The sequence below is a fragment of the Pteropus alecto genome, unplaced genomic scaffold, assembly GCF_000325575.1.
Source record: "Pteropus alecto unplaced genomic scaffold, ASM32557v1 scaffold24, whole genome shotgun sequence".
NCBI classification, from domain to species: Eukaryota; Metazoa; Chordata; class Mammalia; order Chiroptera; family Pteropodidae; genus Pteropus; species Pteropus alecto.
The window spans coordinates 17130547-17142696 of record NW_006439192.1 but is presented as its reverse complement, the minus strand read 5'-3'; positions in this window follow the sequence as shown (position 1 = coordinate 17142696).

Below are 12150 nucleotides of genomic sequence, written 5' to 3'. Positions count from 1 at the left end.
ACCGTATCTTTGCCATATTTTTGCACTGTACCTCTGTATAAACTAGTGTTTATAGCCGTTGTCTTTATCATATATCTAGAAGTTTGGATCTTAAAATCTGTAGGATACTATTTTACTTAGTAAGCAGACAGTAGAATATCATTATGACAAATGAAATTTTTAAAAATCATGTTAACTTGATTATCAATTACAAGTATTCAGAATATCGATCCATTAGAAGAGGAAGAAATATTTATAGGTTGGTGTAACTAAAATGAGCTGGATTCAGGAAACACATGCTGTTTTTCTCATTGGTTTAGTCTGCATATTTTCATGTATTTATAAATGACCAACTACATTATGAAAGTATTAATACAAATCAGATGTTTGTTCATGGATTTTAAATCATTTTCCCTTGCCACCTCTATCCAGTTGTTTTGTGTGAAACCTAATATTGAGAAAAATTTATGAAGGCCAGTGCATCACAGCACATAGCATATAACGGGCAAGTAATAAATGTTGAAAAAAAATGAGAATAGTCCAGGTAGTTTGATTGCACTGGTTGAACTGAACACTGAATAATGTAAAATAACATGATAAAAGGAATTATGAGGAATATGTATATTTTTAGTCATGAGAGACTATATCCCATAAGATCATAGAAAATATCTGACTCTTTCATCTCTGTATCAAGCATCAGGTAGAGTACTGGACTGAAGTTAGATAGATATTCAATATATATGTGTTGCACTGATAAAAATTCCCTGCTCACGAACAATTTGTAAACCAGGGCAATAGATACATGAAGAATATTTTTCACCCTCTTTCCCATTTATGACCTCAGATCTTAAAAAATGATGGCCAGCCTCTAGTAAATACTTGGGAGAAAGCTTATCTATTCTCTGACTCACTTATTTCCTGTCCATCTTCATGTGTTCTCCTGGATCCTGTCTGCTCATAGATTTCACTATTACTGAAGAGGGCACTTTCCAGCCCTGAGGGCAGGCCACCCACCTCTACATCTGGCCATGGTATGCATCGTAATTGTAACTATTCCTAGTCACAGATCTAAAAGTCTAGATTTGGGGTAGGATATAGTAAGATGTCCAATTTGGGCCTCAAGTATAAGCCATGTTCGTATATCTTGCAAGTTAAATCTTATCTGTGATTTAAATCTTATCTGCATCTTCATCATCTGATCCCTGTACATATTTCTAATTATTTTTCATAATGCAGAGCAGATCATAGCTGAGTGATTATACTTCACTCAAACCTCAACAGTAGATATGTCAGGGGCTTAAAGGTATACAACAGGCCAATGTGATTTTATTGCTTAGTGAGAAAGCTAGTTTAATTGTTTATCTAATGTTTTTTATTTTTTCCTAAATCATCTTTTTTGACCTTTAACTAGTAATGTTTTAGCTATAATACTGTCCAAGTGCTCAAAAAATATTACACCTTCAAGGATTTTAAGTTCAAATCTGTCTTCTTTGAACCCCACTCCAAATTGTACATTAACTTGAACTATTATGCCTTATAGTTTTCACCTATTAGATCCCAGGAATTGGTGATAAGGATGGTGAGGCTATCATTTCTAGGAGTCAATTCAATTAGAGCAGGAGAGAAAATGAAAAGACCACTGGGCTGGAAGTCAGGAGATCTGGCTTTGCCCATTTAGGTTTATGACTTTGGCCAAGTCATCTAATTTCTCTAAGTGTCGGTTTCCTCATCTGTAAAATTAGGATGTTAGACTAGTTGTCTCCAAGTTATCTTCCAGTCTTAATGTTCCATCGTAGGAGCTTCCATTGTGGCAGAGAACACTGGAAATCTCTAATTCTTTCAAAGATTATGTTGAGAGACAAATTAGATTGTAAAGGATTTAGAAGATTTACCCTATATAATGCTATCAGTTAATGGTTATTTCTTTATTTCTTTATTTCTTTATTTCTTTATTTCCTCTACAGTAGCTTTTGAAAAGTTATCCCACTTTTTTGATTGCTCCTTTTTTCAGCATAACTGTTTTTTTAACCAAAACCAAAACAAAACCCACACGAAATATATTATAAGAAGTGATATTTTGACATTAGGATTTCAGGCAAAGAAATATTCACCAATTTGCTCAACAAGACAGTTGCTAATCAGAGAATAAATTTGAATTATACACCATATTTAAATGAACACAAGATGCTTTGCTTTGCATAGGTCATTCTAGTAAGAGAGATGAAGAGAACAGTTTTATAACTCTTCAGTCTGATATGCATCTGCTATTTCCAAGTGTTTCAAGGGGCTTTCAGATTTTGCCTTTATTTAGTTCTCATGGTGTATTATGATTCAACTTAGAATTGCATATTTGTAATATGTTTGATATGGAACCACATTAACTTTAAAAAAATTCAAAAGAGAATCACTTGGTTTAAATCTCACTATGATATCTGTAAATCAAGTAACCATTGTGATTATAACTTTATTTTTTAAGTTCACTTTGAATGCAAGAAATTCATGAGCTTGTGTATTTTTTTTGTTTTACTTAGTGGCAAGTTTTCAGGAATTAGTTCAAGTTGTAAAGTTATAAAACCAGAGATAGGTATATTCATGTCCATCGCCTGACCTGAGTAAGGATTTAGCACATTTTGAAGATTCCGATTAAAAGGAAGATATATTCTTCTTCAGCAGACTGCTGAAACTTCAAAACTTGTAAATACACTCATGGAATCTCCACCCCAGTAAGGGTCAGTGTGTGTGTGTCTATCTGAGGGGGTGTGTGTGTGTGCACATGTGCATGCATGCACACATGATCTCGGTCACATGCATTTGAGAATGTTTCAAGGTGACACTGAGCTCATGTATATATAGAGAGAAAAGAGACAAGCATCTATTTAATAAGCAAAAAATTAAAAATTAGAAAGCATAGACCTAGCTGGAAGGAGCTAGACTGATGAAAATTCAAGCTGCTTTCACATTCATCTGTAAAACTTCCCTCCAAAGAATCTTATGCATGTTACTGTCTTTATCCACTGCTCTCTAGAAATGGTGATAGATTTCCTTCTAGAAATCTATCCTTCAGTGTCCGACAGGAATTCACAACAATTGGTACAAGTTCATGTCCCTCTAATAGAAACTTGGTTTTGCTACAATAATTTCTATATGAGAACTTACCAATTCTTTCAGCCTGACCTATATATTGCTACGTTCCATACATACTTCTTGCAACTGATGCTATCCTCTAATGCATCCCCCACTGATGTGGTCATAGCATCCATCTTTGGGATGGCTGTCTCATTCTTTAATCAGTTTTATAAAAGTTATGTAGCTTCATTAAATCTCTTTTATATATACTTCTACCTCTGCCACACAAACACAATAGAAAATCAGTTTTTCTGAATAATACAGAGATGTAGTTTATCGATTTGAAATTTTCGCACTTATTTATTTAATTAAGAATAATCTATAGTCATGTTTTGCTATCATCAGAACCACTGTAGCAAAGCTGGAAACATGTAAATAGCTTAAGAAATAATAATTTGAATAATACTTATTTCCCTTTAAGTCTGTGTGGTACATGAAGGGAGAAAAGTCATCATATAACAGGCTTATATATTCAAAAATTAAAAAATAGAAACATATAAATGCCTTGGAAAAAGGCAGCTGTATATGGCAACTTTTAAACTAATCAGATGTTTTCTATATGAATATACTATTTTAAAATGATTAAAATTCTCAGGTTTAAAAGGCTTGTTATATTTTGTACTTAATGGTTATTTACAAATAATTGACCTGACCTTTTTGTTTGCTTAATTTTTAACAGCAGTGCTGTTCAAGTACTCCAAATATTGCAGTTTCAGTCTTTCCCCCCCACCCCGTGCCCAAGTCCTATCTGAACTTGAACTATGTCGAGGCACTCACTCTTAAGTGTTCGTTGTGGAGACCGTGGTGTTTTCTAATGTCCCCGCTCAAAAGAGCAAACCTGAAACAAGATATCACATTGATCTAGCCATTACTGGAAGCTGGGCCTTGTGCAGGCAAAGAGAACTGTCTGGCTGGAAGGGGGACCTAGTCGAAACATTTATTCCCGCCCCTCTCCTGCAAAAGGCAGCTTTTCTCTTGTCACTAGATTGAAGGCAGCTCGCTTCACTGACACAGTGCCTGGCAAGGAGAGGAAAAGGCTGCAGGGAGCAAGCTGATGGCCACTCTCTAAGGACAGGGGAGGACTAGAAAGTCAGGAAATTTAAAGTAAATAATACAACTCACTTTCTGATGTAAAGTGCCAAAGATTTCAGAAGGGAATGCAAATCCAGTACAGAAGACCTTTGTTTCTTTCTCTCGTATTTTGACATTTTCCTAGAATCACTTGATAGCACTCGCATTAAGCTTCATTTCAGATTCCTGTCCCAAGTCAAACTACCAGAGGCAGCGGAGTGTGACAAAACTTTCCAAGAGAAAAGACCGGAAAGATTGCTTTTGTTGATTTTTCATTTGATGCATTCCAGAAAAGACCAATTAAAAAATTAAATGTCACATTAAAAGCAAACTTCACGCTAATATTTTTTTTACTGTTATGAAAATATAGAATAGAATATCTAATTTTTGCAATTTCTCCAATTATTCTTATAATTCAAGTTATTTTGTGTGTGCTTTTACTCCATCACTAATAAAGCTTCACAATCTAAAGTAACTAAATACAAAGGTCAATGCTGTTAGCTATCAGATTATGGGATTTGGTGAGGATTTCACGTGGCACCAAGTACGGGAAACCCTAACCACAGTATGTGCTTTACACTTGCAACAATTGTGTAAATGCGAACTTCTTATAGAGATTCCAAATAGCACATTCTGAAAGCATGAAAGTGTGTTTGAAGAATAATGCTAAGTGGCATGATCTATATTTTCCATAGCGTGGCATCAAGAATCTCAGAATAAAGAAATAAAATACAGAAAACAGAACTGTAAATCCTGTTTCCTATCTGACATTGCATTAGAGTTATTAAAAATAAGGAAAAGAATAAAAGAGAAAAACAGGAAGGAAATTAAATTTCTATTTTCATAGGCAATAATGTGTTGTACAATTTGCAATTAAAAATAAATTAGGCACAAAATCTGCAACAGATTGTTTTTAAACTTTCATTAAACCTCTTGAGTTATGCTGCTAGATGCAACGTGCTAACAGAAATGCTAGGGTTGAAATGAGTTTCTGGCATATGAAATAAAATTATGTCTTCAATCTACGAAAATTTAATTTACAGCTTAGTTGATTGGATGTAGCATTTTAACACCATTTTGGAGGTTTAAGAACAGCAAGTGCCATAATCCTCTGAGTATTTTGATCACTAGCACACAAGCATGTAACATACTTTGTGTTCAAGGGGAACCTTTATCCAGGATGCAAAGCTGGTGCTGAATTATAATCACATTCAAAAAGATTGCAAGCCTTGTGGGTATTAAGCTTTGCACTCTCAAGCTTAGCCAAGAAGATTTAAGCAACCTACTCTGGGACCATACAATTGATCTGATAAGAGTATTCTGAGACCTTGAAGTTTATTTTTATCAGAAGTTTTGCATTCAAGGTCTCAAATATTAGACCTTTTTAATGCTAATCAAAAGTATTTCCTTGCAAGCTCCAGCAATGACACCGACAAGCAGATGAAATTCATAAGAGAGAAAGAGGAAAAAGACACAGTAGTTTACCCCTAAATAAAAGAAAATCTGGAAGGTCTAAAAACAAGTTCTGATGTCTTAGATGTTATTTCAAATTTCTTTGCTTCATTTGTCTGAAAAAGATTTGTCAGATATTTTTGCTACTCAATTTAAATAACTTAAGTTATTTAAGTGACAGATGCCATCTGTATCATAAAGCAGTCGACTATTTTGCTGAACTTTTTGGTTTTGATGAATCAGTGAGTTATTTATAGTGCAGGTGTTGCTCACATTCAGTCCCTAATATAAGGCACAAAAGTAAAATAGAGTTCAGAATTTATTTTTACATGTTCTTTCATAAAATGATCATTGAACATTTATAAATTAAAATATGGCAAAAAAATAACATTAAATAATCATACATAAATATTTCTCCATTGTGGATATCAGTAAATAAAGATAGAAACAGCAGAGGTCTCTATGCGATCTGGATCAGGAGCCTTGAAATTTCATTGCTTTTTGGCAATCAGCGAAAACTTGGGGAGTTGTTCCCCTTATATTTGTGTCATTTTGATTTAAAATGATAAATACAATAGTTTCACAACAGTCAATATCTCCTCATTTACCTATCATTTCTGTTTTTTCCTTTCTTTTCTATAACCAAGAAAACATGGACATAATTCGAACTGCAATATTTTGATAAGGGTCCAACAAAGAGTATTTCTCTATTTCAATTAAAATAAACATCAATTAAAAAGAAGTTTTCCCCATGGTGCTTTTAAAAAAACACAAAGCAAGAAAGGCACAGCATCTCTTATTCATGGTCATTGAAACTTAGTTTGATCTGTTTAGGTCTATTTTGGCTTCTTGCATCAATGAAACTATGTGACATGGTTGTAGTATCCACACTTAGTTACCTCAACTGCCTGGGTAGGACAGTGGCATACTATGATCGGAGTAAAGAAGAGGAAGCAGTGAGGCTTTGTCTAGATCAACTGGGGAAAAGGTGCCAGAGAGGCACGCAGGCTGGCTAGTGTGCAAGTCTTGACCTGAGCAATCCCCTGAGAGAACTGAAAAGCCATGTTGACTGGTAAGCACAACAGAGATAAATCTGGGACTACAGATCAGGTTGTTATACAGAAGTCTAAATTAAGAAAGGAGAAAAGTCAAAGACTCTGTTTAGAGTTTAGGATTCAAACTGGACCTAAGAATAGAAATAGGGAGAGCGACGTTTCATAAGGTGATTGGAAGGAGTTCCAGAATCCTGAGCAAGAGACTGTCTGGCAATGACACCACTTACACACAAAACTACCAAGGACAGCATGCTTTCAGTTCCAGTTTCTAGCAGTCATGTAAAGGTTTAGAATAATCCATTTTTCACTATCCCTCTCTTTGCCAAGGGAGTAAGACAACGTTCTGGTGTCTGTGATTCCAAGAAAATTCCTCAGGGGCGGCTTCTGCTTGAAAAAGATGCACATGGTGGCTATGGAGGTTTCCATGATTAATTTGAGAATGAGGACAAAGGACCTGTGCTGACAAATTATCCAACGGTTGGGTTAAGGCCTGGCTGAATAAAGTCATAGAGTATACTTAAGTCCTTGTTATGTTTGATCTCTAAAATAATTTGACGCCATTGATTACTCCTCATTTTTAAATCTCTCTCTTTATTCTCTGGAATTTAGCTCTCTGCTAGTTCTACTCTTCAGATTACTCATTGTTATGTCCTGTTCTGGCTTTTCAATCTCTTCTTTATATATCTAATTATTAGGTTATTTTAGGATTCTGCTCTTGGTTCTTGCCTTTCTCATGTAAAATACTTTTCCTGGATGTTCTCATTCCATATAACAGCTTCAATTCCATTATACCCTGATTATTCTCAATCTTTATCTTCAGATATCACTGTCCCTCTGAGATCCAGAGCTGCATTTTAATGGCTGAATGGACATATCATATCTGGATTCTTTCAGGCACTTGAAAGGTAAAATGTCATAAACTGGGTTCCTTTTCATCCTAACTATTCTTCCCCATGCATGCTGAATCCTGCTCCATCCTCTGGTCTCCCTCTTGGTTAATGGAAAATTATCTACCCAAAGTAGATCTGTTACTACCATGTTCAAACCTTCTCTCATCCTCACCCCTAACATGCATTGTTATAAAAGCCTGTCAATTCAATCGCAAAAATGTATCTTGGGTCCTTCATTGCTTTTCTTGTTATTTTTGCTGCTGCTTTAGTTCTACCCATCATCACCCATCAAACTTTTGCAATAACTCCAGCATGTGATTGCACTAGTTCATTGGTTCTCAAAATGTAGTCCCAAGACAAGAGGTGTCAGTATTACACGTTAGAAATACGAAATCCCAGGCCCCACCCCAGATCTATTGAATAAGAAACTCTGGGTAGAGACTAGCAATCTGTTTTTAACAAGCTTTCTAGGTGATTCTGATGAATGCTGAATTTGAGGATCGCTGATTTCGTTGATCTCTGTTCTGTAGGACGAATGGTTTTCCATGTAAGAAATCTAACTGTGTCATTCCTCCCTTGCATAGATCCACTCATTACCTCTAAGATTAGGCCATTATCTGCAGCAAACTATATGTTGTGGTCAATACTTTACAACAATATTTTCAGTTTTCCTTCATGGGACATGGGAGATCTGCATTTCTCTGCTTTTTCAAAGTTAGGTGTGCCCATGTACTTGCTTTGGCTAATAAAATGAAAAAAAAAAAAAAAAGATGTTCAGTTTTGAAGAGTTTCCAGTACATGACTTGCCACTTTTTTTTCCCCCTCTGTCATAGTGTCTAGCAGCATTGAGGTGGTAGATAGTCTCTTAGTCTGGGCCCTAGAAATTAAATAATGAGGAACAGAGCTCTGAGTTGATTGTGGGCATCAGCTAGCTCTAAGCCATAAGTGGGAGTAAGAAATGAATTCTTATTGTGTTTAATTACAGACATACTATAGAGATATTGTAGGTTCAATTCCAGACCACCACAATAAAGCAAGTATTGCAATAAAGTAAGTCATAATCTTTTTGCTGGTGGAGGCTCTCGCATATAATTTGAAAAGAAAAAAATGCAACATCTGTGAAGCACAATTAAGGGAAGCGCAATAAAACGAGGTATGCCTGTGCTGAGATTTGGGAGTATTTGTTACTGTAGCATAGCCAGTATTCTTCTCAACGATTGACTTTACCTTCTCAATCCTGGCTCCTGTTCAGTAATTGTTCTCCTTTCCCATATTTTTTTTTTGTACAAATAATAACAGATGTATTGTTCCATAAACCTGCCAAGCTTTCTCATGATATCACAGCCCTGAGGATGCTATTCTTTGTACCTGAAGACTTACTGCACATCTTTACCCAGAAAACTCCAACTCATTTCTTGATTTTCAACTCAGATGCTCGTTCCTCGGGTTATCTTCTCCTGAGCTCCTGGGGCAAAAGCATTTGCTCTATCATCTGCACTATCATCATAATCTTTGTATACCTCTGATATATTTTGTACCATGGTTTACAGTAATTTAATTGTCCAAACTTTTTGTCTGCTCACTAAACAGTAATTTTCTTAATGACTAAAAATCTGACTTATTAATATTCATTCCATTAGTAGAATTATTCTTTTTAAATACTTTTATCAGATCTCTTATGTATTTTTCTAGAATAAACTAAATCTTCTACAGCTATCATAGTTTATATATTATAAATATTTTTATATAACATATATGTGTAATAGTAAGTTGCTCTTTAAACTTTTTCTTATCTTTAATATTGGGTTGTTTTCCAATGTCGTGTTGGGTTGAGTCTTTAGGAAGCAGTCTGTAATAATTCCCACATCCTTAGCTTAGGTGGCAACTATGGCTTGGTACAATTAACTCCTTGAATATTGAAACTACAAATTTATATAACAAAAGTGACAGCTTTATGAGAGAACTCATCATGCTAAAATTATAGTTTTTATCTCTTTCACCTGAATGCATTATCTTATGTGACCACGGCATCATTCATCTGCCACTTTTCTACCCACTACACAATCTTTGTGACGATTTCATTCAGTTTTCTCATATCAGTTTCTTATGTGACTGTTTAGTTTCATGTGATAACAGGTATTTTGCAGGTCATAAGGTCATCAATAACACTTCTTTAATACATATTCTTTCATCTAATCTTGTCAAATGCCTTTTTCTCTAGATTTATTTCTTGCTGTTGATGACAGACAGCATCATTTTTCTGAGATATCCAATATTACATGACCCCCTTTTTCTTCTTGGCTTTCCATGGCCAATCTAGTATGCAATGTCCTTCATATTTATTTATTTTTTGTTCATTTTATTTAAAAAAAAAAAATTTATCTGAGTTCTCATCTATCCCTAATTAATTCTAACAACAACTAGACCAAACTTCTTAAAACAATACTTGCTTATTATTTCCTTGCCCTAAGGCCTTCAAAAACTAATACCGTCCCTATAAACCCAATCTTTTTTAGTTGATTATATAAATAACTCCACAAATGGGCCTCATCCTTTCATTCTATTTTCTTTGTCCATCATGTGTCTCCCATTTTAACAACCTTCAATTTAACTCCTCTATTTACCATTTTGTGAGCTGGACTTACCAATTTCTATTCTTGTTGTTGCTGCTCACAGGATATTTCTCTACTGCAGTGGTCCCCAACAACTTTTGCACCAGGGACCAGTGCTCCTATGAGACTCTAATGCCTGATGATCTGAGGTGGAGTTGAGGTGGTGATGTTAATGCTGAGGAGCATTGTCATTGCTACGGATTTTTGTCAAGGGCTTCCTTACACTTCTTTGTTTTTTGTAATGAGTCACTCCCTCCTTAGATGTGTGCAAATACTCAAATTTGTCAGTCTAGCAAAAGGCAGCTCATCTTTGGGCTGACTAGCAGCCTAGGTGGGGCCTGAGAGTAGAATTCAGTTTACTGTGGTGTTTGATATTGAACCAGTGAAATCAACCAGATTCTTTTTCTCAGGAAGTTTAAACTTAACAGACAAAGAGCAAAGGGGTTCTTTAACATGATAGACCACTAAAGTAAGACAGAGTAGCCTGTTTACTGCAAAGATGGAGCCCTAGAATCAAGAACAGAGCACTTCTGCAGGAAGAAGACAAGCAAGTCAGGCTGGTTGTATCTGACTAGCACCCCTGGCTCTGATAGGCCCAGCTGCTGGCTGAGCCTTATTTCTCATGAAGCACTCAAAGCAGTTGACACTGGGATTTTAAATTGTATTGGCCTAAAAAAAAAAAAAAAAAATTGAAACCTAAAATATGTATATAAATAAGCTTAAAAATATAAACATAAAATTAATAAAATATATGCGAAACATTCCAAGACTTGGTAAATTTGGTCTTTGCAAATTGTTTTCAAAATTTGTATTAATTTTGAAAACAATTTGCCTATTAGATTTTCTCACTTTTTAATGACTTTTCTCAATTACCAAGAAAATATAGCTCATGGTAAATTAGTGATTTATGACCAAGTTACTTCAATAACAGAATTAAAATAATACCTTCAATTTTTGCAAAAGTTCTTATTTACTGCGAATTTTGATTCGTTTTAATGACTTTGCTATGATATGGAATTCAACCTCCAAGTTAAGAGGTCACAGAGCCTCCCTTGAAAGTTCATAAAAGAGTCTTGTGCTGCTCTAAGGTCAACCATTACGCCAGCAATCCTATTAACTGGGATAACCTTAGTTTGACTTAGTTTTCTTGCATCATAAGAGCCTAACACACATACTATGAGCCAAGTACTTTGCCCATATCAGCTCCAGTCTATACCATTGGTCCATGATAAGGTTAAATTTATTTTATAAATGAGTATATAAGCCCCCTTAAGACTCAGGGGTTAAGTTTAGAATCAGAAAGTTAGGACATGGCAGCCCAAGTGTGCCAGGTTCTAAAACCTTCTGTTACAAAGCCACTATTCTGTCTTGGTGAGAGTTTGGAAAGAAGAGAGTATGGTGGGATGATTTTCTGTGGGACCCTCAGATCATTTTGTTATTGAGCTGTTTTTTTACACAACTACTGGTCAGAGAATATAGGCCTGGGGTTGGGAACAGCAAGAAGAAGGGATCAAGGCTTATTGTGGGCAATCCAGATAAGAACCACAGGGCAATACTGAAAGTCAGAATCATATCCACATACTCAGCAAAGACAGAATCTTAAAAGAATCAGAAAACGTCAAGTCACAAGGGCCAATGCAGAGCTGGAATCCATGAAGAAACGTCAGAAAAGAAAATATCAACTATGGTTCAGGAACTTAGAAAAAAATTTGGGTGAAAGAAATAAGTCATCGCAGCAAACAAAGCTTTGACCCTGAACCAGATTTCTGCTGTAGCCGCAGAAGATTCATGATGGGAAACTACAAGTGACACAGTAGTTTACTAAGGACATTTTGAGAGCATCCTCAATCATTGCTGCACTTAAGAATCATTTAGGTATATTTTTATAATACTGAAGCCTGGTGTCACTCCAGAAAAACCAAGTCATGACCTGGATGGGGTAAGGAAGCAGAGGGAGACAGGGCT